The sequence below is a fragment of the Panthera onca genome, chromosome C1 (genome assembly GCF_046562875.1).
Source record: "Panthera onca isolate mPanOnc1 chromosome C1, mPanOnc1 haplotype 2, whole genome shotgun sequence".
Classification (NCBI taxonomy): Eukaryota; Metazoa; Chordata; class Mammalia; order Carnivora; family Felidae; genus Panthera; species Panthera onca.
This window is the reverse complement of record NC_138346.1, coordinates 153311045-153338555: the sequence shown is the minus strand read 5'-3', so window position 1 is coordinate 153338555 and position 27511 is coordinate 153311045. Positions and strand designations below refer to the sequence as shown.

At 38.2% G+C, this 27511-nt stretch overlaps 1 protein-coding gene across 8 annotated transcripts in view; it reads left to right on the top strand.

The window, feature by feature from the left end:
• Window positions 1–27511, top strand: part of ADGRL2 (adhesion G protein-coupled receptor L2) — a 625339-nt gene that overhangs the window by 115173 nt on the left and 482655 nt on the right. For all 8 annotated transcript variants that reach the window (XM_060625624.3, XM_060625633.3, XM_060625635.3 and 5 more), the window contains exon 3: window positions 11355–11423. The gene's annotated coding sequence lies outside the window, so the exon portion shown is untranslated. The remainder of the gene's footprint in view (window positions 1–11354; window positions 11424–27511) is intronic.

The following is a 27511-nucleotide window of genomic DNA, read 5'->3' as shown; positions in this document are numbered from 1 at the left end:
TTTACAACACAATGAAAGGATTATAGATTAGCACAGGTCAATCTCCTCCATATTCTCCTTATTTTTCTTAAGATTCCAATCCACAAAAGGTCTTGGACCACATAATACTTCCGGGTCAAGGACACCACAAGGTCTCTTTGCAAAAGCACACCAGCGGCTGTCCAGAGCAATCATATTCCAATGGCAGTGTGCTCTGAGTCTTAACCATTGTGATTCAATGGCGAAAATGAAATGTAAAGTAGATGGTAACTACCGACTTGAGTCACGGGCACGCTGAGAATGCTGATTTCTCTCCAGGGGTAGAGCGGTTCCCCGGGGGGTAAGCCTGAAAGGGTTTGAATCCAGATTCTACCATTTGGCAAGCAAATCACTCAGCCTTTCTTTCCCCTGCTTTTCTCCTGTATAAAAGGAAGATTATAATTGTTCCAATTATCCATTGCTGCATAACAAAGTATCCCAAAACTTAATGGTTTAAACCAACTCTTTATTATTATCTTTCACTTTTCTGTGAATGACTAGGCCCCATTGGGTGGTTCCCATTTGGGGTTTGTCATTCTGGTGGGGTCGGGTCCCAGCTGAATAGTAGCCTTGATGGGGCTGGCCATCCAACATGCTTCGTTCACATTGTAGGCTGGTTCCCTTGAGGATCACTTCACACCTGACCCCTCAGGCTTTCTCACAGCATGGAGGCCCTAGTCTGACTTCTTAACATGGCAGCTCGAGGCTTCAAAGGAGCAAGGCAGAAGTCCAGACCTAGTCCGTTGTCTCTTCTGCCTCATTTTATTCATCAAGCAAGTCACTGAGCAAGTCAGCTCAGATTCAAAGGGAGAGAACTTAAACCCTGCCTCTCAGTTTGAAGAGTAGTTGATAATTTGCCTCCATCTTCAACCCACCGCAGATAAAATATCCACCACATAGAGTCTTGTAAGGATTAAATAATTGACCTGTGTAATGTGTCTAGACTAGTGTCTGACACTTGTAACATATTTTCAATAAAAGTTGGTTTTTATCATGTTCTAGGTCCTGACCTAGTTTTTATTATGCTCTAAGTTCCTTTTATTCTTCTTCTTTGCATTTATTGCCATTTGAACTTACTTGTCATTATGTTTCTGTATATGTACACATGTGTTTATTTTCTCTCTCCTATCCAAAATATAAACTTTACAACCATAGGGACTTTTTTTTTTTCTTCAGGGCTTGGAAAAATGTCTGGTATATAATGAGAGTACCACGAATATTTGTTGACTGAATAAGTGAATGAACCCCTAGTGAATATAGAACTTGGATGTTTGGCTGTGGAAAATGGGACTGTGATTGGGGTTGGGGGAATAGTGTGAGCAGAGAGACCCAGAGAGAACTGACATTCTGATTTATTTACATGTTTTAAAAATTGGGATATCATCTGTTATCTGGAGAAGCTTTTAACTGTAACTCTCTTAAGAAGCACAACCATATGAACAAGTCCTACTTTACCTCCAGAATAGTTGACATTAGGCACAATTTGAAAACTGCCTTTTGCTATTCACAGGCCTTAGAATCTGACAGGTCCGGGTTTAAGGCCCTGCTTTGCTGTTTGCTTGCTTACTGACACGAAAAGGTTTTTTTTAAACTTCTCTGAGTTGCGAAATCTGTGAAGTCAGGCAACGAGGCATACCTCATGGGGTTCCTATGACAATTAAATTCAGTCCACAAAAGATTTCAACAAAAGGTCTGGACACAGTTGATAAACATGTACCAATTCCCAAACATATTAATGATAAAGAAGCTATTGATATGACTATTAATATACTCTACCTTGGAGTGGATGGCTTTTCAATTTCTTTGTTTCAAAAACTCCTCTTATGTTCTGGACACATTTTAAAATATTAAAATAATATTAAGTTCACTTCTTACTAATTCAGTATTTACTCTGTGACCATATGGATCCATAAATTGACCTTTCTACTCCACCAGTATTTGACACAGGAATTGAAACAGGATATTGAATAAGTTTAACAACCATGTTACAAATAAATATTTAAATATTTACATTTATCAAGAAAAATTGTGACCTCAAAGGAAGTAAATATCATGTCCAAAGAACAACTTCCTAGAATTCAAGGGGGATTCCCCACCCCAGACCCTTCGTGAGAATGTCCAAAAGTCGATTACTTTATCAACAGATGGGGTGGGTTTAGAGTTCAACAAATTCAAAGTGCTCAGAACTTTGGGGTATTTTTGAAAAGGAAACCACTTCCTGTTTTTTCGTGTACTTAGTATTTAAAAATAAATGTACTGACCAAGATAAACTGATGAATGTAACAATTTTCTTTCCTCAACACACACACACACACACACACACACACACACACACACACGAAATCAACTCAAGATGGGCAGTTTATGGATATACACACATTTTTATGTAAACTCATAGTGAGTAAACTGGACACATTTTTTTTCTGTTTTATTGTTTTGGGAGAGCTCTCAAATATTTCTAACATTGCACAAACTGCTCTAGAATATGTGAAAGGTAGAAGCTAGAAAAAAAAAGCCTTGGCAGAGAATCATACGTATTTAAAAGGAAAATATTCAGCACTGATGTTGTATATGGCTGGCAGCTAGACAGGACAGCATATATTCTGTTCCCCAAGCAACACAACAAGACATCAGAGCGTGCACATAGCAGGCACAGCGAGGTCCTCCAACGTGAAGGGGAAGGTACTTACAAATGTCACAGGATAGCACAGTAAAAGCTAATCGATTTCTTTTTGTTTGGACAGGGGAGGGATGTACAAATACAGGACTCACTGACAGGTTTGGTGCAACCAGAGAGTGGCAACGTTAAAATTACATGTATTTAACGTATCTGACAAATAACAGGTTTTAGTTTAGTTTTCTTTCCATCTTTCTTTAGAACTATATATTCGTTTTCATCTATTACCGTAATGTCTGAGCTCTGTAACTAAGAGTATAGCCACATGGGCTGGTATCATCTTATGGTTCTTTGTTCTCAAGTAAATATACCTGATGGTGGTTAAGCATTAACCAATGGCAGGTCAAGGACCAATGGTTCTGTCAAACACCAATACGGGGAAAGTAGAAACCCAGATGAAAGAAACATAAATTCATCCTAGCGTTTCCATCGTTCCATATTTGGTTTCTTCATGACCCATATATTACAAAGATAAGTATGCCAGAACTTAATACAAAAGGGGGAACCCTAGTTATTCTCTATCAAGATCTGATTGGATCCGATTATATAAGGCTTCATATAGGCAAATATTGACATTCATACCACCACAATTTTTACTATACAGATATGCCGACGAAGGCAATTTTTGTATTTTGTTTTTATCCCCTTCCACATTTCACCCCTTCCAGAGAATGCCTAGAATTCTACTCTTTAAAACAGTAAATCCAAATGGTAAGAATTTTCCATAAAGGGCATTCATAAACATTTACCTCTTACTTCCATATTTATAGTAACGATAACTAATAACCTATACTTTGGATTACACCCTGTCCAATTTATCCAACCAAGACAAAAGCCCTTTAGGGAAATTTCAGTGTCTCGTCTATTATTTAACCTCATGAACACAACACCATGCTGCCTCACTGAAAAAGATTCATTGCAAGAGTTCAGAGCAGATGAGATGGGTATCCTCACACAAATGTACAAACAAGGGAACTAATTTTTCTCTACTGTTTTTACAAAAAAAAAGGAAAGCTTTTTTTCACACTAGGCAAACAGCAACTGGTTTATTCTCATAAATTTACATCTCCTAAGTAGTGTCAGTATTCAGGCAGATTAGTTTAACAGGCCTTGTGTTATCATCCAAGGGAAAAAAAGAAAAAAAAGGAAAATATATCCAAAGTCATCTGGTTAATTGGAGGAGGTGGGGAGATGAAGTTGCTTCCATTAAGTTCTTTTGGAACAGTTGCAAGATCCACAAAATCTGTTTTTAGCTCAGTCATTCATCCTGCTGGATGTGTGATGTGTTTTCAATTTAATGATAATTGCCCTTTCCATTTCTTTGATAATTGCCCTCTCTATTATCATTTATGGAGATTCAAATTATAAATCAAGACAAGACAGCCAGAAAAATATTATGATTGTCCCTTCTGAGGCCACAGCAACTCAAGTAGCACTGCCAAAGTCTGAGAGTTTAAACCATTTTCATTTGCATGTTTCTGAACATTTTATTTTAGGGTCCAGTGGTTTTCCTAAAGAGGAGGTTGCATGACAATAATAGGACTGAATGATAATGGATACAGAGAATGTAAGTTTAGCTTCAATGCAACAGTTATAAATTTGTATTTGAAACCAGAGGCTTTCTCTCCTGGCTGTTGGAGAGTGAAAGTGAGAAGTCAGCCAGAAATGTTTGCTCTTAGTCACCTGATGTCCTCACGGAGGACATTGCACAGCTCTGCCTCCCCTCAGTGCCCTTCTTCTACTCTTTTTTGGGGAAAAAAATGTCTTCTTCTCATTGAATATGCTCCATGATCCACACAATGAGATAAATGCAAAGACATGAGTGACATTTTTTCTAAGATTCCAGGAGCCATCTCCCAAAACAGAAGTAAGAAAATAAAAATTTGCACCCAAGACGTGGATCTTTGAGGGGCTGCCAGCTTGTACCTGCTCAGGAGATCCTATTATTAAAGCTTCAGGAATTTGGCAGGCTGTCTGTTCCCCCAGAAGGCCACTATTAAAAATTAATTGTATAAATTTTGATTTAAGTACATTGTACTAAAAACGAAGTCAATAAATACACAGAACTCATCACTTCCTAATTATTGTAGTACACTGTACTGTTTTCTGTGTTCTTGAGGGTATTTCTGCTTCTTGCATTTGAATGTTAAAAATATCATATCCTGGTGTGATAGGGAGCATCTCTTTCCAATTCTGCCGGTAACTTGGGACACATGAGTAGCTTAAAATCTGTGATGGTAATTACACCACTAATATCAAAAAATGCTGCAAATCATTGCTTTTCCCCCAGAGAGTTGGTTGTTAAGCATTTTGCCGTCCAGCCCTGGACAGTAATACAGTTTTGTGAGAAGGAGGACCTTGGAGCTGGGATGATCTGGGTTTCCTTTGGGCTCAATTAGCAGCTGTATGATCTCAGGCAGTTTACTTAAATTCTCTGAGCCTTAATTTGTCACTCTCCTGCTTAATATCCGTCAATAGCTTCCCATAACTCTTAGGATAAAGTCCAGAATCCTCAGGGCCTCCTTTCCCTTATCTTTGCCCCAGATTTCTTTACTCCTCAAATCCTAAACACTCCTCCTGTCTCAAGGCCCTCACATCTGGAATGCCCTTCTCTTTCCTCTCCTACCCATGATTTATGTCTCAGTTTAAATGGCACTTTCTCAAGGTAGACTTCCATGATAGCAATCCCCTGCACCTCCCACAAAACAGGTTAGGACCCCTTAGGATAGTCTTTCATAGAAGCCTGAACTTGTCCTCACAGCACCTGTCAAAAGTGTAACAGAACTATTTTGCACATAGTCATTTGTTTCCTACCAAAGCCCCCTCTTTTGCCCGTGTTTGTCATGCATGTTGCTTTAACTCTCAGGTGCAGCTCTACACTTTGGTAACCTAACCACTTAAATTTTTTTTTAATTTTTTTTTTTTTTACATTTATTTACTTTTGAGAGACAGAGCACAAGTGGGGGAGGGGCGGAGAGAGAGGGAGACACAGAATCCGAAGCAGGCTCCAGGCTCTGAGCCGTCAGCACAGAGTCCGACGCAGGGCTGGAACTCACGAACCGCGAGATCCTGACTTGAGCTGAAGTCGGACACTCAACCGACTGAACCACCCAGGCGCCCCCTAACCACTTAAATTTAAACTGTAGGATACCTGTTCTAGTAAAGAGGGACCCTCTTTTCAAAATCACTTATTCCACCTAAGAAGCTCCAGCACAGTGTTAAGGACAGGGGCTCCAAAACTCTAACTCTTATGAGCTGTGTGGCCTCAGCGACCTCTCTGTAGCTCCCTTTCCTAACTTATGAAACGGCGTTAATAACAAAATCCGCTCTCTAGGGGTTGTTGTGAAAATGAAGTGAATTGACCCCTGTAAAGTGCTCAGTGTTGATGGCGTGGGAATCGGTATTTTAACTGTCTGATCTTATTTCTACTCACCTTACCTCTTTCCTTTCCCCCAATTGCATCATTTCCCAGAACCCCCAGTTCTACGGAGGCCCCACCCCACAGCTTTAACTGTCCATCAGAATGACACCCAACTCTCTCTTCGTTTCTCCCCTAATTTATAATCTTACAGTTCCAGCTACGTACTGTCACCTCCATGAGACTTTCTGACACAGAAAACACAATATACCACACCCGGATCCATCATTACCCCATCAGACTAGTTCGGCCTTTTGACATCTGTGGATCTGTTCATAGCAACCCGATTTCTTCAGTGAGGCTCCAAGTTTCTAATTCATCTATGTCTCTCCTCTCTCCTGTACTGCACATCTCAGCAGTTGCCAGTTTCTATTGATTGTCTCTGAAATACCTCTTGCATCTTTTTTCTTCCTTTTAATTCCCCTTGCTCCCACCTAGTCTAGGTTCTCATTAATCTCTTTCTTGTCTGGACTATAACAATAGCCTACTATCCAATCTTCATAGCCTTAGACTCAGCTTAACATAACAAGAGCATTCCTCCAGAATTAGACACTCTCAAAACACATGTTCCTCTCCCTCCCTCCCCACTTCTCTCTCAATTATGTGATATTTTATGCCTGTCTTCCGTCTGTGAAAGCAGAGACCTTGGCCAACTAGTTCACGTCTGTATCCTCAGTACCTAATAACACCAGAAAGAACTATTTACTTAGTGCTACTATTATTAAATATTATCACAGTATGAACATACCATATTATTAACATTGAAAGTTATTATTCAAATAGTACCATTAAATGTTAAATACTGCTAAAACTATTTGTTGGGTTAATTATTGAATAAATCTGTTTTCTGTTCTTGCTTTGATCTATAGTACACACACTTCATCTACTTAAATTGGATTTCTGGTTAATTCACTCTCTTGCTCAAACATCCTCAGCCCTTCCCAATTGATTGCCTACTGTCTAATGTCCCCATCCTGGAATATGAGGCTCCAATTAAGAGGCCAGGCTCGCCTCTGTGAAAGCTCCATTGCACTCAGACTCTTCCGAGTTGTTGTTGTTTTAATTAGGGAAATGATAATATTAGTTGTGACTTCAAAAGCCTCCTCAGCCTGTATCATGCAGGGCAACAGAGAAAGGAGAAAAGTTAATCTTTCCCTGATGATTACACTTGCTTCTGAAACAGAAGGTTCAGTGAAGAGTTTATCATCGTCGTTCCAGCATGAACCGCGGAGAAGAGATGTACCTCTTTCAATAACAGAATATTAAGCCTGCGGAGTTCCCTCCAAACTTTTCAAAATAATTTTGTCTGTCTTAGATATGAAAGATAATATAAGATGATACCGGAATTCTCCTCTGTTTTACTTAAATTCATTTCACTTTGCCTTTTTTCTCGAGATGACATATCACTGGATGCACTTTTTCTCTAAGCTGGCTTCTTTTCATTCTTGAGCTTTTTTTTCTGTATTGAATTATGTACTCTTTTCTCAGTATATACTCATAATTATAGCTTCTTCATTTGCATCTTGATGATTAAAATGTTGCTTTCATATCACTTGGAATTTATTTTTTCTTGAATCTCATAGATTTTCCCCTAAGTTATGGTTTAAACAATACTCATTCTAAATTGATTGTTAAAGTCCTGGCCTTGCATTTTTAAATATTGATATCACCAGCACATCAGGACTAAATGTTGCTCAGACATCTGAGTTCTTTAGATCCTATTGTTTTCATATCGGAAAATTTCCCCAAGAAACCGACTTCAAAGTTTGAAGAAATGACACAAGGAATAACTCTTTTCAAGGAAGAGAGAAGTTTTTATTCAACAACGATAATAAAGGTTGTATTCAAAGGTGACTAGCAAGTCCCATTCTGATAAATAAGGCAATCTCAAAGTTTAGCAAAAATAGCTTATTTTGTACGTTTGACTACACTTGGTTAATGCTGCCCTCATTAGGTTTGTTCACAAAGTTAGTACGTATGTTCTGCATGTAAAAGACATATATAAAAATTAATTATATTCCTGTAATGTTCTAAATGATCTGATATGGCATGCATTGAATCTTTAAACCATGTGCCTAAACTGTCAAGAAATAATTGAAAATTTTTTGAACCTGCATTTTCAATTATAAATGCCTATTAAAAAAATTAGAGTCTTGGGGTGCCTGGGTGTCTCAGTCGGTTAAGTGTCCGACTTCGGCTCAGGTCATGATCTCACAGCTCGTGGGTTCGAACCCCGCATTGGGCTCTGTGCTGACAGCTCAGGTCCTGGAGCCTGCTTCAGATACTGTGTCTCCCTCTCTCTCTGCCCCTCCCCTGCTCTCACTCTGTCACTCCCTCCCTCTAAAAAATAAATAAACATTAAAAAAAAATTTTTTTTTAAAGAGTCTGGCTATCAGTTCAAAAGCTATACTCATTATTACAGATGTCAAAAATTACTCAGTTACCTTTGATCTCTTAAAGATAGCAGCGTAGTCTGATAGCCAATATTAATTCATCCTACAAAATGAGCTTCTTTTTTCTTTTAAAGATTTTATTTGTAAGTAATCTCCCACACCCAGTGTGAGGCTTGAACTCACAACCCTGAGATCAAGAGTCACATGCTCACTGACTGATCTAGCCAGGGGCCCCTAAAATGAGCTTCCTTATTACAGATGAAAGTATTCCTTTTTTACAAAATTACATAATGAGATGCCCATTATTTCTGTGTTAATCTCATATCTATTAGTTAACCATGAGATGAAGAAATTGGCAAGAAAAAAACCTCAAGTGCTACTTTATTCCCTTAGCTTTTTCAACTACAATCTAAGATATTATGTCCATCTGTAAGTGGACTTCACCAAGGGCAGTGTGAAACCTGGGATGAGTCTATCTGGCAAACTTTCCTTCGTCACTCATCATTGAACCCTTATGGTTATGTTGGACCCTCATCATAAAACATGGTGCTAAATTCAATATTAGACCTGGTTGAACTGCATCCCAGGACTGTCATTTTGATGCAAGATCACATGGAAAAGGGATGTATGTCCATTTTTCATCAACCATTTTAAGGTCAAGTTTTGCAGCCTCACTCTAACAGTCTGATCAAAGCCTCTGTATTCACAAACAAAAAAATCCTGCCCCATTTCACAACAAACTTAGAGTTTGCTGAAAAACTAGAAATTACTGGTCTCCAAAAACTTAGTTCCTTGCTCTCTTACTAGTAATTTGTACATGCCAAACTATAAAAGAGCCATATTCTTCACAACATACTTCCATCAAGGATATGAGTGATATAATTATAAATCCTTTATATTCAGGCAACAAGTAATAACTTGTCTAGCCTCCAAAATGTATGACAGTCAGCCCATCTTGGAATTCTATTGTTTTAAAATTCACCAAATAATACTTTTTTAATAGGCCGTCATTTCTTAGTCCATTCCCTTGATTAAACTATGTCGGCTTTAGGCCAGAGACACTGCTTGATTGTCTCTTGTGGGTATGACTCACTTGATGGAAAATCCATCCATCTACATACTGCTTGATTGGGAATGAATTTTAAGTACTCAGAGCCTACATATAGTAAGCCTGACTGTTAGAGACTGAAGTGAGCATAAGAGAAAGTAGTGATTAACAGGCCACGAGTTGGCTTTACCATCTCAGTGCTTCGAGAAATTGTAGCTTACTGCTACTTCGCACCGTTTCTCTACTTGCAAAATGGTTTTGACTGGAATTGGAATGTCCAACAGAGAGAGAAAGCGATTACTGGTAGCAAAAGAAATACTAACTGCTTGAGTAGTAATAATCGATAAATAATAAACACGCATTCCATCAAATATATACAAGGTAAATTAAATCTACTCATTTTATGAAGAGAGAAATGAATACTGACTTATCTGCTACGAAGGTGGAAGTCTGGAGTCCGCCCATCATGAGAATGATGTCTGCTTAAGTGTAGCGTCAGGGGGTGAGAAAACAGGAGGCCCATTTATGGCTGCTGTTTGCAGAAGCCGAGAGAGGTAGACACTGGCTTCTGATTACCAATATAAAAAATTAAAGTTTCTTCCCTGTCTACCAATGGTAAGTAGGCACTTTCTTTGCTTTAAGAAATGTATAACGTTTCTTTTGAAACTTGAATCATTGTCAATGGATACAAAAGTGAGACAGGTCAATCTTTCCTTCTGCTTTTGGGAAAGAATCATTGACAGCTGAAAAAGAGGCAGCGATCCCTAAAGAACATTAAAGCAAACAAAAAGTTTGTGTAATCTGTGTGTTTTTAAGCTATGGCCACATCAGATCTGAGGGATACAATTACCCAAAGAAAGAAGAAAATTCCTCTGAGCCATTTTAGTTTTTATATTTAAAATGTTTCTTGCATTCACATTAATATTAACTTTATGACCTCCTCATACCGTGCTATAATCATTGAAGAGAAAAACCACACACCCTCCCTTCCCTGGGTAAAGACTTGCTTTCAGATTTGCTCTCACTCACATCTGTGCTTACCGAAGGAACAGATGCTCAGCTTCTAAGGGTCCGACTTTGGCCTTTTCCCTTCTATCGCCACAGCAGAAAGAAAGGGGGTTCCCAAGTGATGGTGGCAGCTTTCCAATGGCTGGGCCGTACTTTCACATTTAAAGTAAGCAGGTGGCATCAATGGGCTGTCTAATGACTAACAAGATAAGAGTGCAATTGATCTTTTTATTAACCCGTGTCCCCAGGTGGGGGGCAGCCTGCTCCTCCCTCCTGGGTTCAGATACACTGCTTCATTTCAGGAACATTTTAGACCCTTTCACTTTTTTTGGTCTGAGCTGGTTCTTTTTTGTTTGTTTGTTTAATGTTTATTTTTGAGAGACAGAGAGAGACAGAGCACGAGTGGGGAAGGAGCAGAGACAGGGGAGAGCAGAGAGAGAGGGAGAATCTGAAGCAGGCTCCAGGCTCTGAGCTGTCAGCACAGAGCCCGATGTGGGGGCTGGAACTCATGAACCTCGAGATCATGACCTGAGCCTAAGTGGCACTTAACCGAGGGAGCCACCCAGGTACCCCTAGTCTGAGCTGGTTCTTAAAGCACAGGGGTAACAAACACAGAAGATATTCCATGGCATCCAAATTCTATTTTCTCTGAAACTCCAAACTAGTAAATACCTTTGTAATTTGCATCTAACTCAAAACAGTATTTAACGTACATTGAGAATTTATCTACAATCTTATTGATATTCTTTTCATGCTGAATTTGAACTCTGGGTTTGTTTGTCTTCCTTTTAGGACTCAGACAACTCACCCTAAACCACACAACTCGTTCTGAAGACGATGGAGCCCACATAGATTCATAAGGTAAATGATTACTTTCAAAATATAACATAATGGATTCAATTACGGAATGAATTCCAGCACTGTGGAAACGTGTTGTTCTTCATTTGTCTGCTGGAGACTTGCTAAGTTAAGATGCTGGGTGGTCCTTTAGTAGAAGGCAGAATCATGATCCTGGGTGGCGCTGTGGGAACAATAAACTGCATCTGTGGGTTGGCTGTCTTCAGAATCAGATTATCTGTTGTATGTTGCATAAGGCTGGCTACCTACCTCGATTTTTTCAAGTAACTATTCTTGTGATCTTAGGAGGCTCCTGCCCTGGGGCATGCCAGCACATCACAAATCCCACTGTCAAGTGGAGCGATTAAAGCCTTTATTGTCACACACCAAGCCCAAAGTTACTAGGATGCATTCCGTTGTGGAGGTAGGAGGAGGTACAAAACATCCCATGAAGGCTACCTCTGCCGCAAGTGACGTCGGATGAGGAAGTGTGCGGCACAGGAACTGAGAGACGATGGCCTCGTTTTTCTGTTTCTCTAAACCACAGTCATCATTTGCTTTCCTGCTTGTTAAAATAATTATTTATTTCTAGAGGCTGCCAATCTATGTGAAGGTACATACAGGATCTTTGACATCCCCTATAGCAAAATGGTGAAAAGCCTAGGCTTCAGAGCCTACCTAAATTCAAATTTGCCAGCAATGACACCGTGGCCTTCAATTTTCTCATCTATAAAGTGGGAGAAATAATAGTACTCACTTGCAAGGGCTGTGGCATAGTATATAAACAGATGGGCAGATGCAAAGCACTTCAAGTATTGCCTAGTACCTAGAAAACACTAAATTCACTGATTAACTAAAGGGCTTTCATTCTACCTCCTCACTTTGTTTCAGGTTCTCAATTTACCTTTAGTCCAGAAACTTGGTGGTTGGGGGAATTATTAAGGGAAGCAAACTCCCAATTCCCTCTTAGCAGCCTTCCTCCTAAAGGAGATATATTATACCTTTCATGTAAATGCCAGGAAGGGAAATAATTGGCATCCCATTGCCCTTTGAATGGGTCCCTGGCTAGCCCTAGGTGGTGTGACGTCTAAAGTGACCTGAAAGCAGGGTGCCTGCCAGCTCAGCAGCACAGTGTAGTGGGAGAATCAATTAGAAGACTCAGGGCCATTTCAGAAACATGCAAACATCAATTGGCATCAAGTTTCAGGAAGCAGAATAAAAAGGGATCTACAAAACAAAAAGCCTTTCAAAGGGATGGAGGGAGGCACGGTTCTTCCAAATCACGAAAGGATGATTATGATCACCATTAGAGCTTAATGAGCCTATATATGGCTAATGACTTCATCTCTCCAGTAGATTTGCCAGTAGTCTGTGTTTCCACTGGTATCCATCCTTCTCTTCTAATAAACATTACCATCCCGCTAGCTGGTCAGAACAAGTCATTGGATTTCTCCTTCCTCCATTAGCAAAAGCGTATTTCTCAAATCTCCCATCCCTCTGTTTCAGGACTGAAAGGAATGCAACAGAGAAAAGAAAATAAATAACACCACTGTATGGTCTATAGATCCTTGGAACACCTAGGTTTAATTCTGGGTCATTAACTGCTCTCTGACCTAGTTTTCTCATCTCCAAAATGCAACTGATCACGATTTGATTTCTAACATTAACTTTAAAAATAAAAATACATGAAACTGATCCTTTAAGACATGTATAGATATGGTTTATTTTACCCGATTTAGATATTTCTTACAAATGACATCATTGATTATGGCTAGATTTTTATTTTAATAACCAAATGCAGAAAACGGCAAGTATAAGTTTTAAACTAGTTATCTGCTGAGCCATTTAAAGACTATTAACTTGAGTAAGACGTAAGAAATAAACTGAAGTTAGAATCTTTTTTTAATTAACCATACTGTTATAATATTTAGTTAACAGTGATACAGTGTTACAATCATTCAAATGGGCAATATTTGGCAAAGTGGAAATAATGCCGTATCTTTTAAAGAACAGGTGTTAATAATAAGTTGTTTATTGGAAGAGAAAATTTCTTATAAAAATAATAAATACCATTCCCCATCACAATTTTTACTCACATGTTTGTGTGAATATTTCTCTCATTTTCCAATTTTCAAAGTATATCCTTTAAATATAGTAGATCATAATATAGTCTTGAATAATAATCACACAAATACCATTGTCCTAAAATAATCTTGAATAGTATCATGCAAATATTATTGTCTCAATATAATCTTGAATAAGAGCACACCACTATAATATTGAAAATAAGCAAGCAATAGTTATGGTGGAAGGGATAATATTAGCTATTAAGACAATACTTTAGTGTCATACTTCAAAAATTTTAAATTGTTTTATGTTAAAATATTCCAGCATAATTTTTCTGGGGTCTTTATGCTATAAATAAACTTTGATTGCTATGGTAATGTAAGAAATATGAATGGATAATGTCTGTTCCCTATAACCATCATCACAGGTAAGTGTCATTGTTAAAAAGACATGGCTGGGATAGCGTTTTTGAGTTCTAGTCCCAAATCTGCAACGGAATTTTCTGAGTGATCTTGAGCAATTAGCAACCATCTAACTGAAATTTTTGGTATAATATTTGAAGAAATAAATAAAGGAGTCTCAAAAATGAAAGCTGATTTTGAAGAAAAACTTTCAAGCAACAAAAACATTTAGCGAATTCTAACATGAGCCAAATCCACATTCCGCTGTCAGTCTTTCCTGCAACTTACCTGCCTCTTCCTCTTGTGCACTGATTCCATCATTTCACGAATGAAATGGTTGGTTAGTTTAAAATGCGTCCTGTTCATGGTCACTAGAAACTTTAAAATCACAAAAAAGTACAAGCTAAATGTGTGTATTTTTTAGGTTCACTGACTAGATATTTAGAAACTTCTTTTTTTTAAGTTATTTAATTAATTTTATTGGGGGTCTCTAATATATCCAAAGCTGTTCCACCTCAGAAAGGATGTATTAAAAAAGAGTATAAAATGTGACCCCTACTTTCCACTTTGACATTCAAAGTGTGACCCCTACTTTCTGTATATATGAAAGTAAAATCAGCATATACAAAATAAATATTATCATCACAAAAATATATGTATGGGTTCATCTCAATGTTATAAATTATAACTTCTATAAGAGTTCTGATGGAAGTGGTAGGATCCAAGATGGGATTTTAATAATGAATACAGCAGGATATGTAGTTCTTTTCTGGGCCAAATAACCAGTGGTCCTGGATTTATATTATCCAGGGTCTATGTAATGAGCTATTTGACCACTAAACACAAAGCGAAGGAGTAGTCAGTTGAAGGGGCTGGTTAAGTAGTCAGTTGAAGGGGCTAGGTAGGTCCCACCAAACAGATCGTTCACTCTTCCATGCCCAGTGAAATCGAGAATAGACATCCCGCCCAAATCCCAAGCTTACCTGGGATATGAGTCTGGCCCCTCACATTGCAACAGTGAAGATTCCATCATGAGTGGAGAGAATCATTCCTCTCAGAAAGAATTACAGCTCTTTTAATGGAGTTCAAGCCTTTAAGACCCAAATGCTGGGCTTGGGTACAAAGCTTATTTCGATTTGAGAATATAGAAGGTGAGTCCCTGAATTAGTTCTATGAATTAACCATTTGCCATCTAAGGAAAAAAGGAGATCATTTATATTAATAATCCAAAACTCGACTCACACAAAATTAAAATCAGATACTATTCCTGAAACTCTAAGTTGCACTGTGTTATGAAAGTAAACTGTAAGTATGCTGATGACAGTGGCGATCGTAGCTACCATGGATTGAGAGCTGATTGCACGCATGGCATTTTGTCATATGCTTTAACTTATATATATATATATCTCATTTAATCCTCACCACATTTATATACAGGGAAAAGGTTTTGTCCCTGGTTTAAAGATAAAGAAATGAGGCTCAAAAAATTTAACTGGATCAAATTTAACAAGTAGCAAGTAGCAGAGCCAGGACTTGAACCAGTGTCTTTCTGAGGGCAACGGGCATGCTCTTTCCATTATGTACACTACCTCTCAGACAGTGCTGCCTCACTGTCTAATGACGCTTTTCTTATATACTCAGGTATACCAGTAAGATGACTAAGTTGACAGTTTTATTGCATGTATGTACATTAACATCAACCAATACTTATTATTTAGTCCCATGAAGTCAATGAATGTTTTGCAGGCAGATGGGCTACAGATTCAGAAAAATCAATGAGTATTTGACTAAGCAAGTGAATTATGAAGAGTAAAAGCATCATATGTGCTTTTTCTTGGAAGTAAAGGGAAAGCCATGGTGTTAATAAAACAGACCCAATGCTAATGACTTCAAGCCCCCCACCCCCTCAAAGTAGAAATCAATCTGACTCTAAGGTTGATTTTGCTCATTCCATAAACTTATTTCCCAATGGAGTTCCTTAATTTTGACATTCAAAATACAGAGTACCGTCATAGCTCTTTGGCTCTTTACTTTCAGATTTAAGGCCAGTTTACTTTTTAATCTCTTCTCATTTATTATTCACTTTCATATAAAACTTTCTTTGTCTTCTTTTCATACTCTTCATGTTCTTGCCCACTCTCTAACTGACTGTTCTCACCGTCTGGAAGGTCTTCCATTTATCTTACCTTTTCTTCTTCGTGTCTATTATAAAGTCCTCACTGTATTCAGTTTCCAGGATCTGTAGTTCTGATTTTGCCTAAAGCTTTCCCAACTAATTAGATATAAAACATTGTAATCCTTCCATGGAAACCATCTTTCCTCTATAGCCAAAGGCATTACCAGTGGGAAAATGTATTCGTTTTGTATATAACAGTAATTTCAACCATTAGGTTGTACTTTTCATTGATCTATTTTTTCTGGTTAGAATAGAAATGCTATTGTTGAAAATTTATAAATATCAAAACACACAAGGAAGAAAATAAAAGCCATTGTTAATGCCAACACCCTGAGAAAAACATTGTTAACATTATATTATATTTCTTTCTTTGGAGTTTTTTTTTTTAACACATTTGGTTGTATTTTAACATCAATTCTCCGTCTTAATATATTTTGATCCTGCTTTGTTTCTCCCGAAATCAGACCTTAAATTTGGATTCATCCAGTTCTCTGGATTAATAAAAGCCAAGTGACCAGTAAGAGGGTTGACCATTAAGAAAGAGGCCTAGCATTGATTCATAGAGGTCTAGAAATGTTCCTATTTCTGGGCTTGTTTACAAAGATAGGGTCTTGTGTGAAGCTCCTGGGTGATTCCCTTTGCTTCCGTCATGTGCTAATTTCTTGTTAATTGAAACTACTCTGTTTTTATTTCACAGAAGCTAGGAAAATATATTAATATTATATAAGACACGGTATTATAAAATAATACATCTGTCTTCTTGATTTCTAAATGAAATTAAAGATCAAAGAACTATTTTGTGTCCATGTAACATTGTAAATGCCCTCTGTGGGTTTTATCTCCTGCCTGTAGGCCCATCTTAACTACATGGAAGATGAAATTTTCTTGTTCAGATACCTAACCTTTTTATCCCCCCCAAAGCTCATTTTATCAAGCGTGATTCATCAGTTTTCATCTGGTGAACAGACATCATTTGAAAACTTAACTTTTTCCACATGCCTTACCTGCCCAGGTTTGGGGTTCAAATTTTTATCATTTAGCTCATTAGGAAGGACTTCGCTCTTATGTAATTGCTAAGCATCTCATTTCTTCCACCTATGCAAAATAATGTTTGATTATTCTGCCCAGGTTTAGACACTTATCCGGTTTGGATTTGTTTGCTAACTAAACATCTAAAGACATTAACTAACATTTCCCCAAAAAAGCATTAAATGTGACCTCATAGGAGAAATAACTTTGCAGTCTCACTGAACATTTCTCCTCACAATTCGCCTGATATAATGTGTATCCTTAGCAATTAGTACATAGTATATACCACCATCAGCTATTTGTAAACAAATACATAACATCCTTCAAGGCATCAGAACTCATCCCCAAGCTAACAGGACAAAGGTAATGAAGGCTAAAGGTTTTCATAGCTTGGATGAGATGCAAAAACTTTTGTTCCAAAAAATCTATTTCCTTAATGTCAACTATAACCCTCTTGCCCATGAGAAAAGCATTTCTCACATCTTTTTTTTTCCCCTTACACCACCTAAAAGTGGACTACCCAACTTAAACCCTGAGTCTAAAAGTATTGAGAAACTGCTAAATATATTCATGTCTCTGTAGTGAAGATTTTACAGACAAAGATAAAGAAGCCAAGGTATCAACACCAACGATGAGTCTGAGAAGCGAACAGCTGTGGGTGTTGAGGTGCCCCAGGGAGTGGGGGTTCAAGGGGACAATTGTGAGTTGTCAGGACAATCAAGACACCATAATATTTTAATTTGCACACATTCAGCATCAGGGCAGATACTGCCCACATGAGGTTGGTGTTTTACTGGAATCTAAACTAATTCCACTTGTTTCATGCTACTGAATGGTTTATTTGCTGTGGGACCCTCAGGGGGTAAAGGGGAGGGAAATACATTAAGTCAAAACTGCAAATACTTTTTAAGACTACACAAGGTGTATCTAGCTCTCTTATTGTCACATGGTATGTTAGGAGAAAAAAAAAAGTCTGTGGGACATCTACCCTGACTGATCAAGTCAACCTTTGAAACCTGCAATGAAAACACAGAAACAACCATACAGTAATACACGGTAGCATTAACAAGTTAATTTTCTGGAAATTGTGCTGGCATTAGGATGAGAAGTGGATGAAAAGAGTTCGAGGAAAACAAAGACATCACTCTGTAAATCAATAAGTTTGCTGATTAACGAAGAGCCAGGCTTTGCTATGAAGGGCTGGATGCTCAGTTGGTTATGAGCACATCTTTCCATAATGGCTGCCACTCCTATATGTGCCTGGAGAGAGAAGGAGATACAAACATTTATGACTTTTGTACCACCCACATACACAAAAACACATCCTCACGAATCCCTGTCTATAAAGGTTTATTTATGTAGCTGTAAATTGGAAAATCCTAAGCATAAAACTCTATATCTATTAAATATACAACGGTTTAGTGGACTAGAGATGGGGCAGCCTTCCTTACTTGTGCTTTTTTCTGTCAGCGATGACACAAGATCATAGGGAATCCATATCTCTAAAGCCAAAGAATAGCTCCCAGTCATTTGTGGCTTCATTAGCAACGTTGTGATGTCCCTTAAGGACAAAACACATAAATGTTCTCTTGTCACTTACAATTGTGTCAAGGAGAAAACCAAAATGAACTTGCAAAGTCATGCACCAGCTCAATTTTGGAAGGAAAAAAAAATCTTCTTTGAAGGAAACGAAATCAATCCCCAGTTCAAATTAAATTTGGACTATTCTGTGAAGCTCCAATACACAGCTCCAATAACAATCAGTACTTATGGACTTAAAATGCAGGCAAATAATGTTTCATTTAAAAGAAATTGAATGAGGATTACTGACAGAGAAAGTTTTAATGCTGTTTTATCACTAGTTAAAGTTAAATCATGCCGTTATTGGCTCAGTCGTGAACATCTCAATCCCCACTCCTTTTTTTTTTTTTCTTTGCTTTTTCCAAATGTTACCAGGAGTCCTTTGCTAGGTTGGGCTTGTGTTTTCATCTTATTAAAACCCTGCCATGCAAATGTATCATAAGTGTAGCCTGAAGACTTCTGTCTCATGCAAAATTTAGCTTAAACTCTACTAGCATGAAACACTTTGTTATGCACAAACCTTCTGTTTGGTTTGCTGACATTCTTAGTCGGCTCTCATGGTGATTCATTATCTTGTGATATAGATTTCCAAGTATCATCTTTGTATTGATTTTTATATCTTTAATAACCACTCCACAGAAGATGGCTCCGCTGGTGTCATTGATCGCATCAAAAATTCAAGGCTTACAGAAATACTAGAGGGCTAATTGGTAGCAGAACATTTCAGACTTAATCTTAATGCAGTCTTAATCTTCTGCATTAAACCTACCTGAAGGTTTCCTTTTGGAGTCGACCAGGGGAAGTTTAGTGCTTCGTTGAAAAACACCTGGTGAGAGCATGCAAGAACATAGCAATAAGTGGACTACAAACTTGAAAATGTTACTTAACATTCAGAAATGAAGAGCAGTCCCTTCGTCTGGGGTCCTAATCGTGGGCATGCTTCTTGCTTTCCCTTCCTCTCACCTCCGGCTCCACAGAGCCAGGTTGGCTTATACGTTTCTGGGAAAGAAAAGTCCTCATTAGTCTAAAGCTCCCACCACTCTGGGATTTGATAATTTCCCAGTTTAATAATAGAAGGGATTCTCTGCAGAAACTTAGAAGGAACATCCTGTTTGTGTAAATTCCCCTAGACAAGAAATTTAGGGCTGCTGGTATCGGGCCTGTAAGTCTGGACACCAGCACATGACCAGGGATGTCCTTCTAGTGCTCCTTGTGTAGAGACCATGCAGATCAGCTTTAGGTCATCAGACACCTAACAGGAAGAAGCAGGTACTTTCTGCAAAGCTTAAGGGTAGCTTGATTATAAAATTGGAACTGGAGTCACTGTATTCTTGCCAAAAAAAAATTTTGTGTGTGAACCTACTCCATGCCATTCAGTATATCAAAGCACAGATAAGTATAACCTGGTCCCTGCCCTAGAGAACCTTGCTTTCAGAAGTCTGTGGGTGGAAGGTGGAAGCAGACTGAGAGACATTTGGTAACTAACTACAAGGCAAGATGTATAAGGACGTACGTACCTTTGGAATTGGCCACACCTGAATTCTGTTACACCTCCAACATTGTGCTGTGTGACACTTGCTGCCTCCCTGAAAAAATGGCGACAGTTAAATGTTTCTTGAGGCACCTGGGTGGCTTAGTTGGTCAAGCTTCCAACTCTTGATTTCAGGTCAGGTCAAGCGCTCACAGTTCATGAGTTGGAGCCCCAGGTCGGGCTCTGTGCTGACAGCGTGGAGCCTGCTTGGGATTTCCTCAATCTCTCTCTCTCTCTCAAAATAAATAAACATTAAAAAAACTTTCTTCTGCATGAGAATAAAAGGTGACAGTGCATACAAGGCTGAGTATGAGGCATATCATCCATGCACCTCAAAGGCATGCTACCTATTAGAAAACGACGAAAAAAGAAGCGAGTGTTTTTGCTTTCCTTTTGTGTGGGACTTGAAGTCCTTTAAGAGAAGGTAGAAAAGAGAGATCAACTTTAAAAATTGTATGTATTCTTCTTTTCTGGCAAAGTTTAGAACAAAGAGTTAAACATATAAGTTATTTCAGCATTATAGATGTAGCATCAAACACTGAAGGGAATTTGGAATTTTTAAGACATTTGAAATTAGAGTCCAGGCTTTACAGAGACTGGGAAGATAAAGGGCTGAGTCAAGGACGGAAGCCATAGTGAGATTTTACAAAGGTCATGGTGACTTTTTGATGTGTGGCATTTAGGTACTTGAACCTTGGGATTCACATAATTTTTAGGTAGGTCTCCAGAAATTAGAGTCACGCGTTTCAAAGTTTCTCATTTTCAAAATGCAGCCTAAAAATCTCACAAACAAAATAATAAATATGTAAGGGTCTATGCAACTGATTTCGGCATCAATGCACTGATAGAACTTAGCGCCCAGGTTATCTTCAAAGTGTTACATTTACAATATAAGGGTGGATTTACAATATAAGTAGGATAAGATACATAAAGAAATAACAAATGCTTCTATAATACAAATCGTTTTTCTACTCAAGTCGTTATTCCTGCTGCATAGTTATTTGCTTCACAGAATTTAGTCCTGTCTCTAGTCCATAAATACTCATTTGTGGATGAAATTCAGTCTGCATTTTCATTGCACCTCTTTCCCAAACAAGCTACAACTTGCAACTTAGGAGAGTAACACATTTTCAAGCAGTTTCCTTACAGATGTTTTATTTCATTGTTGTCCAACCGCCTTTCAAGTTGCCTTCCCACAAAACAGTTCCCAACTTTACAGTTTCCCAAAGAATTCATCCCATTTGCTGCCTCCTTCTTCTGCCTTTTATTTTCTTCCTTTCTGTTCCCTTCCCTGCCTTTTCTTTGCTATCTTTGACCTTTTCTCTGTCAGCACTGCTTTTATCCCATTTCATTTCTCTGTCTCTTCTGCCGTCCTCCCTTCCTCTTGTCCCTGTTAGGTTGTTACATGAACTGAAACCCAATGCACAGAATTGTAAGTTTGATTCACATTTTGTTTATCCTTTGGATACCTTAAACAACAATCCAAGGAGTCTCCCAGTATGCTGCTAAACTCATTTTCCATCTGTCACAAGAAAGGATTAATGCATGAAAAGGAACAAGAATTCTATGAAATTCAGATGCTGCAAACTGCAGTAAGGATACCTTTCCAAGTACTGAGAAATTTCTTCTTTCCTTAACCTTCATCTTTTATTTTTTCCTGCAGTGTAACAAAAATTAAAGGTCTCTGTAGTCCTCAATACAGAAAAAAAATGCTTTTGCTTAATAGTAAGTTAATATGGAACATGAATAAGTGATTTTCCATTTTTTTATTTTTAAAAACATTAAAATATTACAAGAGGAAAGCATCGGTCACTACTTTTAATACACTAGAAAAAAAAGCATTCAATACTTACCAGCTTATTATTTCTGAAAATTTTTCATTCCTTTTTAAAAATAGTATTATCTATTCCTTACCATTGTTAGGGAATAAAGCTTGTGTTTATTAATACAATAATACTATTAACAGTATTTGATTCTTGACCAATAATCAAATAATTGGAATATAGTAAAAAGCCACTGACAAAAATATGTATTTCTGGTTTTTCCTTCTTATTAAGTTCCTTTGTAATAATTATAAAAACCACCTCCCCCCCAAAACAACCAATACAACAGAGTTGAGATTTCCAGCCAAGTGAATTTTTAAAAAAATATTGGGCCTGTATATAAAATGGTCCAGAGATGAAATAAAAAAGTTGGACACTTTCAAAGTGCTCCCTTTTAAGGGCTTTCTTCGTCTGATCACAGCTCAGTACTTGTTACGCTCTAGAAATGGGAGCCACCTTTGCGATCATCATTGACCCTAGGCTTGAAAGCATATCACACATGCCTTTCAACTTGTCACTGTGGAATTTATGTAAATTCCAGTTATAAATCGAATGCCCAATGGACAAAACTGGCATCCTAACTTCCAGTCACATAGTAAGAATGCCACGTTTTAAGGAACTGTGATGCTTTTACTCGTATTGTCTTGAATTCTAGCAAAGACCCGCTATGAGGAATATTATCACCTTCATTTTACAGAAGAGACAACTGAGAATTGGATAAATAAACCAATGTTACCCAAATGCACAAAATCAATAATCATTCCACAAAAACTTTCCATTCTGTTTGGCAAATAACAATGTCCTGCAAAATGGCAGTTTACAATGATTAGTAGATGGTTTTGTTTCATATTGTTTTATTTATTGTGCTAAAAACATTTAACATGAGATCTCGCTTCTTAACATATTTTTAAGTGTACCATACAGCATGGTCAGCTTACAGGCACAAGGCTGCACAGCAAATCTAGAACTTTCTCAACTTGCTTAATGGCATCTTAGCAGCAGGACTGGTGTATTTAACACGCCTCCCTCAGTGGGTTGGATTTGCCTCTAAGGAGTTGAAGAGTCACCCCTTTCACTTTCTAAATGATGGAACACACTGGCCCGAAACAGGGCTAGAAGCGTTTTATCCCCTGGCTCCTACCCACTTGCCTCTGGATGCCACTCTAACCAGGCAAAAGACATGTCAGGACACAAGCTATTTGACACATTTCCGTGGCTTAAATCTCCCTTGCAAAACTGATGCAGTTTTCGCTGCTTGAGGACCATCTATCTTGCACGCCTCGGTCAGGTGTACGTTTTATATCTAGTTCAAAAGGAAACAGCAGTACTTAGGCAGATGTATGACAGCATATGGTCAGGATTTAGATGAGTACATATTTGCACCTGGAAATCAAATATCAGCGCAGGCAGCCCCCTCTCGCTTGCCCAGGGCAGCAGCCGCCTAACGGGGCGGAGAGAGAGCTGGCAGGTCAAATGCAATCCAGATGTCTCTTCCATCTCCTCGTCCTCTTCCCATGCAACCTTCTATTGTTTTCTTTGTCCTTTGGCAATATTTCTAAGTTTCTAAAGGAGTAAAAGAGCCCAGAAAATCGAAACAAATATGTGTTGAAAGCCTAACAAACATACCACCCATTGAGCAGTTAAGGCTTTCTTGAAAAATTAGTTGTTTTCGCTTTTTAAAAGGTTTGTTTTCATTCTTTTTCAGAAGCATCAGATTTTTGTAGCAATCCTTGGTCAAAGATTTAGAAGAAGAGCATCCTTCATCGCTTAGTTTTCAGATTGCTAAGGCAACTTTTGTGAAAGTGCCATTTTGGATGTTACTGAATGTCAATAATGTCCCAGCCACCTGCTCAGATTCTAATGTTTACATATTGTAACTATCCATTTATTGCATTTTACTCTGAAATCCAGTGTGTTGCTTGGGGTAGCTCACTAGTAAAGGATCTTGTTTTATCTTTTCAAAATACTTTTCCCCCCTTAGGCGTGTCATGGGACCTCTTTGTTCCTTAATATTTCTATAATATTTCAGAGAGATAAAAAGATAAAATATGGTAAATGTGTTGAGAGCTTCCGATCTCTCTGAAGCAGTAATTAATCATTCAAAATCTCTGATATAAAGATCGCTTTGTAAAACGGGCCAAAACAGGGTTGGGGGATGGACTTGCCCAGGAAAAGGAATAAATAAAAATAGCCAGTTAACATAAATTCTTCAAAGCATAAATGAAGAGCTCATTGTCCTACCGAGAGAGAGAGAGAGAGAGAGAGAGGAAGAAGAAGAAGGAGGAGGAGGAGAAAAGAGAAAAATGAAGAAGAAAGGGAGGTAGGGAGGGGAGGAGGAAATGGGGAGAAGAGAAAGAAAAGAAAGAAAGAAAGAAAGAAAGAGAAGAGAGAAGGAGGGAAGGAAGGAGGGAGGGAGAGAAGGAGGAAGGAAGGAACAGAAAGAAAAAGAAAGAAGGAAATAAGTGAAAGGAGAGAGAAAGAAAAAGGTAGCTTTATTAGTCTATGATTGCCCTTCACAGTATGTGGACAAAATGCACACTTAGAAGGAAACTTAAAGTAATGAGAGGTGGCAGCTTCTGGTGATTAATTTTTTCCCTATGTGATCTACAAATGTGGCATTTGACTTAAAGTTATCAGGTAGAGTAGTCTGTCTAATTCTTACTCAATTATTCTGTTACTAGAAATAGGCCTTGTTCATATTAGCACCTTGTTCCTGTATTAACTGTTTAAATATTTGATTTTTATGGCTTTCTGGTTAGTCACGATCTAAGAAAGCTATCTATATTCTGAAAATAAGGCTGTTATATTTATTTTGTAGAAAATCATTAATCAGTGGGAGGGCAAAGCATTAAACATAGAAAAACAAAACAAATTGTATCAACTTTGTATAAAAATATTAATAGCCATTGTCTTCTGATACATATGTAGGAGCGGGGAGAGTTGGTGTCAGACAGGCATAGATTGAATTCTTACCCCCTCCTTTGCTAGCTGCATTCTTGCTCTCTCTGAGGCTTAATTTTGTCCTCCGTAAAACGGATATAATAATTTTTGTGAAGGTTAAGTCACACAGAACGCAGACAAAGCGCTTGGTACTGAGTTGGCTCTTGTTAAATGTCATTTCTCCTTACTAAATTTTTGTGCTTCAAAATATTTCTAACTGTTATAAACAATGGTTCCCCAAACTGAGAACTTTCGTTACAAAGCTGTTCCAAAGACAGCCCTGGAAACCCGAACCGGCAGCTGTTGTGTGATCTCAAAATGAAGAGAGGTTCTCCTCTGGCCTCTTTCCCCACCTCGCTGAGCTCGAGGGGTATTGGGAACAACTGAGTCTTGTTTTTATTTGTCATGGATTCTCTTTTTGCGAGATCGTTACCTAAATTAGCCAGTAAAATATACAGACAGCAAATGAACCAGAAATGCCATAATCCCCTGCCCGATCAGCCCTGAACCACTTCATGAGGTGGCACTGAGACTGTATCAGGAGATTGATGTGTGTGAAAACAGTTCACATTCTTTGCAGGAAAGTATCCTTGGTGTCATTATTTATTACTCGCAGGAATGAAAATATCGCCACTGCTCTAATTAAAGAAATTCGTATTGAAGCCCACTTTAAGCCTGTTTCTCAGATTTGTCCAAATAATATGGAATTGGAGAAAAAAAGTTTCTTCTTTCCTTCTTCTTCTTCTTCTTCTTCTTCTTCTTCTTCTTCTAATGCAAGCATACCGAAAGAAACTCTATTAGTGCTCCTATATCCAAAGGAAAAGAGTTGCACACGCACGCACGCACACACACAATCCTATTAGTAGTATGCTCCATCAGGAAATCTTAAAATGATTGATATTTAAAGTATTATCAGCTCAGGTGGAAGTGGAAAAACTCCCATCAAATACAAATTTATACAATTGCATTTTTCCCTTCTTTTTCTTTTCCGCAAACCTGCTAGCCAGCTTCTCTCTCTCTCTCTCTCTCTCTCTCTGTTCAGAGTCTTCCCCTTCTGTCTACCTCCCCTCATTACCCAGCCCCAATTTGTACACGCACTCCACGGTCCCCCATCCCCACCCCCCATCTCTAGCGGTGTGAAAATAGAAAAGCATCTGAGGATCTGGGCAGCCTATCAGTTTGCTAAGGTTCATTTTAGCTAATCCAGACATCCCGCACAGCAGGGGGAAAACTGCTGTATCTAGTGAAACAAGAGCATGAATAATTAAAACTCTGTTATTAATGAACTTCCAGTCGTTATGTAAATGAAACTGATTTCAAGTCTAATTTGTCAGCCTGAATTCTTTTTCTGTTCTCCCTTTGTCTAGGACAAGAACTCATCATAATGGACTTGATAATAAAACACTAGTAGACATGCTGTGTGCAGTGCCCATCTGAGTTAGAGCTTTTAGCGTGGTTAATTGATACAGTTACTCCAGAACAAGTCTATAAGGCATTTTGTATGGCTCTAAGTTTTAAAAGCCGCTCTTTTTCCCTTTGACAGGCCTGCCTATTCTTCGCAATACCTCATTATCATTTACCTTTACACGAGGGGTGGCATATAATTACTGCCTAGTAAATAGTTTCTTTTGCAATATCCATGATGTTCAAAGACAGCAGAGTTCAAAAAGGTCCAGGGGAAGGGAAGTCTGTAGTCTTCTGAGAATAGCAAATAGCCACCAGGGAGAGAAAAGAGAAGAAAAGAAAAAGGAATACTTGACAAAGCGCAAGACCACTAAGTACCAGTCGCCCACTCTTCTACCCTCAAGTGTCACTCATGCTATTGGTGGCATTGTCCAAGTGATACCCTGATGTCTGTGGCCACATATTTCAGCTGCATTGTTTAGATCCACCGTATTGTTTGTGAAATCAGTCACTATTAAGGTGACAGCTTCAAATTCTACAATCTGACGTCCTGGAGTTACAAATATTTCACACAGCGTAAGAGCAATAATTCCTTCAACAGAGAGCTACTTGGTGGTGTCATAGAGAACTTGCTGAGCTTAAATCTTTACATTTGAATTTAGAAAATACTTCTGTGTTATTTTTAGGGAAACGAATAAATTAGATATCAGAATTAGTACTTTGGATATGTGGCACATGGTTTTATTTCTGTAAGGCAATGTATTAGTAAGATAATGGAAACTAACTCCTATCATGTATGCCTGTCACACTAAAATAATTAATTTTGCTCCACGTTTAGAAGGAGGGAAAAATTCAGAAAAAGTCATTCAAAACAACCCTCAATCTTTTAAGCTACCATGATGCTTGCTAATCTGGTACATTTTTCAGCATGGAATCATAGTTCACAATAATATTAAGAACTAAAGAACGTCTTTAGACCCCGCCAATATTGATGCAGCAGCTCCTAGGGAGTTTACATCCTTGTACCGGTTATCTGCAGTTCTTAGGCATCATTGAAATGAGAGAAGTGTCGCAGGCATTGTTTCCCTCTGCTGTCTTTTGTTATTTTGTAACATTGCTTTGTTTACAGTACCAAAGAATAAATATTATCCTAATCACTT